We start from the raw sequence: 3,735 nt of genomic DNA, 5'->3' as shown, positions 1-3,735 counted from the left end.
TTGTCATATGCATATTTGTAAATAGGACATCATTTCAAAAGATCTCGCTGCCGTTTAGGCATATTAGGGTTCACAATATTCATTGTTTGAATGCTAAACATTGATTCTTCAAAACGCAAACACATTACAACATGAATTCGGAAAATGGCAACCAGGTGGTAGTAAAGGTTTTCTTTTTTATGAAACAATTTCAAAATGACATACCAATCATTACTTTACTTCACACAGGTCAAGTGACTCAGTGGTGCTATGGTGATAAGCACTATTGTTATTACAAAGTGAAACCCTGTTACACTATAACATGTATATCTGCCAAAGTGAGGGAAATTACACATTCTGATTGATGATACAAAGTAACATCAGGTCACACGTCATGATATGTTTACCTGGCAAAGAGGGGGACCATACACACTCTGATTGATGATTCAAAGTGACATCAAGTCACACACTATGATGTGTTTAGCTGGCAAAATGAGGGACCATACACACTCTGATTAATGATACAAAGTGACATCAAGTCACATGCCATGATGTGTTTACCTGGCAAAGTGAGGGACCATACACACTCTGATTGATGATTCAAAGTGACATCAAGTCACACACTATGATGTGTTTAGCTTGCAAAGTGAGGGACCATACACATTCTGATTAATGACCAAAGTGATAGTAGGTCATACAGCATGATGTGTTTACCTTGGGTGCATCCGATTATCTCCCTCGAGGTGCCCTTGAGTGGTCCAGGGCGACCCAATTTTTGTTGGATTATCGTGTGACGTCATTGCCAGGGTACATCAGGGTATATTTCGCCACCCTTGCTCGACGAGTTGGGGAAGTGCGGGGCACTGCATAACGAACACGGAGGAGGACAAACAGACAACACTGGTGCATGGAGAAAATTCCCTTTTGGTTGGTATGGTGGAATTATTGAAAATAAACAGGCTAAAATAGCTATTTTGTGGCGAAATCTTTGATTTCCGGATGTATCGTTGTTTGTCGTTGGTCATATTGTCCCCCAGTAACATTCGATTTTCCCACTTCCCTGGGAGCCCCATCATAACATCATGATGTCACTTAGGGTTCCCCGAGGACCATAATCGAATGCAGCCATGGCAATGTGAGGGAGCTTACTCACAATCCTGTTGTTATCACAAAGTGAAACCCAGTTACATAATAACATGTATATCTGGCAAAATTAGTGCACACATTCTGATTGGTGCTAGTAATTAACATCAGGTCATCACACAGCATATATCAAGCAAAAGGGAGGGACAGGTACAAAAGCATTCCACGTGTTGAATACCAAGTGTCTTAAGGGGACACTAGCTGTAACTTTTGACTAATTTTTCACTACTCTGTTTCAATGTATAAACTACAGAATTTTACTATAATTCGATCATCATGACCGATGCCCAGTGTCCTGATTGCCAACACTGCCTTTATATGTGAAATGGCCATTGTCATTGTTGATAAATATATTCTAGTCCAGACCTGAATACAAAATTTAAACAATAACAATGCAGATTATACTCATATAGGGTATATTTATGAGCTACATATTAGAAATTTCTTCATGGTTCAGGGATTCAAACCAGAAACTGCAGATGATACACAGAACAAACATAATTTTATAAAAAAGACCAAAGTTACAGCTAATGGATACTTAAAACCTAAAGCATTCTATCAAAACTCATGGTAGTAATTGTACCAAGCCTCTCTAGTTAGACAAACCTTATAACCACACAAACACAAGGTAAAATTAATGTTTGCAAGTGCTGTTTCATCTAGCTGATGCATGCCTGGATTCTACAAGCATTACCTTTAACGCACTGCACTTCTGTCATCTTTAAAGTAGGGTTATACCATTTATGCATACTGCCAACTAACAAGCTCCCATATGAAAACAAATAAGAGAGCTCTACAAAAGCATGAGTTTAACAAAAGTTTGGCCTACATGACTGTTAATACAAATGCTTCCTGGCATTGTATTCAGAGACTGTGAATACTGTTGTCACTACTCTAGAAAGTTGGCTTGTGTTGCCTAGTTACATAAAATAAATAGATCATGTAAAAAGAACCATGTTTGATCTTTGCTTAGGATTTTTCAAACTGTAATTTAGTACATATGGTATCTCTGTGGCTTGTCAAAGTCCCAATGTACCTGATGGCATTTGATTTGTGCGTTTGCAGCAGCAAAAACCAAGAAATATTATGGTATTTCATTGACAGCCAAAAAAACCTTCTTGGGGAAGATAATCTACAGTTGTAAAGTTCTGACAAACGAAGCCCACTTCTTGAACAACATAATCTAATTTTATTCCATTTGCTACATGGTCATCCAATTGGCAGCTACACACCTAATACATGAAATATGCTGATTTGCATTGTTTTGGGAAAAAATTCATTGCTCTGTAAATCTTATTTGGCTAACTTAAATATTATGTAATAATTTTCAACATAAAATGCTATCAATTTACTTGGTAAATCACTTCAGTTACCCTTTGGTGCATGCAATACTTTCATCACAACATGAATGGCTGCACATTACATCACATTCAACATTGCAGTATATGCATAGGACTTGGCACCAGTAAACAATCCTGCAAGGACCAGACAGAACTGCCAACAAGTAGTGAGAGAATCACTTGGCCACATACTTTGTATTGACAGAAAGCGATTCGAACTAATTTGGGATAATTGGATCTTCATATATTTCAAACTTCGCAAAAGTGTTAGGTTCCGTATAGCTGAATGTTACAATACTACAAATTACTCATAAAAACAAGCGTGTAACTCAAAAAGAGAAGCAGATGAGCTGACATTTGCAGATTAAACAAGCATTACTTCATCATCCAATTGTCAAAAATTAGTTCCAACCATGTTACAGTTGAAGACCGTACAAAATGTGACGGGCTCACAAAGATGACAGGATGTAAAATGACATTGACTGGTATATCCTATTGTGATCAATTGAAAAAGTCAGCAACTTTTCAAGTGTGTCTGAGTAAGAGCAGTGGTCTTTAAACTGAGGAAAATTCGGAAAAAGGCACTCAGTTTTGTCTATAGAATAAAATAATGGAATGCCAGCTATATCAGTCTTCTTTAAATGTCCAAGTAAAGGTCACAGAAAAGTCTTCTGGCAAGATCGAAAGAGGTCTTTTTGTTTTTTAATGCTTTGCTTCTTTTCCTCCATCTTACTGAGATAACAAAGTTTCCATTTGATCAGTTTCCATTTCTCCTTCCAAATATCTCTTGGTATTTCTGTATGCATTCTTTCAACTCCTTCTGACCTATGCTTGTCTGAGTTTAATCAAATCCTTGAAGAAAAATTTGAGTATGTTAAATTATTTTGGTGTCCTTGGCCTTTTTTCTTTTTGACTACTCCTAGCTAATTTTTGCTTCCTCTCCTCATTTCTTCTCTTTCCCAGTACCATCACCACCAATACATTCCATCTGCTCCTCATTCCTGGTCACATTACCGATAGTCTTCTTTCTTCTCATTCGCAGAAGTACCACTGCCACTGCATGTACTAGAGTGATGCTCAGAGGGTACTATATAAAAATAAATATACACAATAATTATATATTACTCTCTTAATTAAATATTACTCTCATAAGTGCAGCTTAGGAAGACACTGTTGACAACAACCTGCCTGGCCATATCATATTTGACATAAAAGTTTGACCTATGGCCGAAAATATATCATCTTTGGTCCATTTACCAGTGTTTTCGTATGA

Source organism: Ptychodera flava, unplaced genomic scaffold (assembly GCF_041260155.1).
Source record: "Ptychodera flava strain L36383 unplaced genomic scaffold, AS_Pfla_20210202 Scaffold_76__1_contigs__length_567409_pilon, whole genome shotgun sequence".
NCBI classification, from domain to species: Eukaryota; Metazoa; Hemichordata; class Enteropneusta; family Ptychoderidae; genus Ptychodera; species Ptychodera flava.
The sequence above is the reverse complement of the archived record's forward strand: the minus strand, read 5'-3'. Positions refer to the sequence as shown.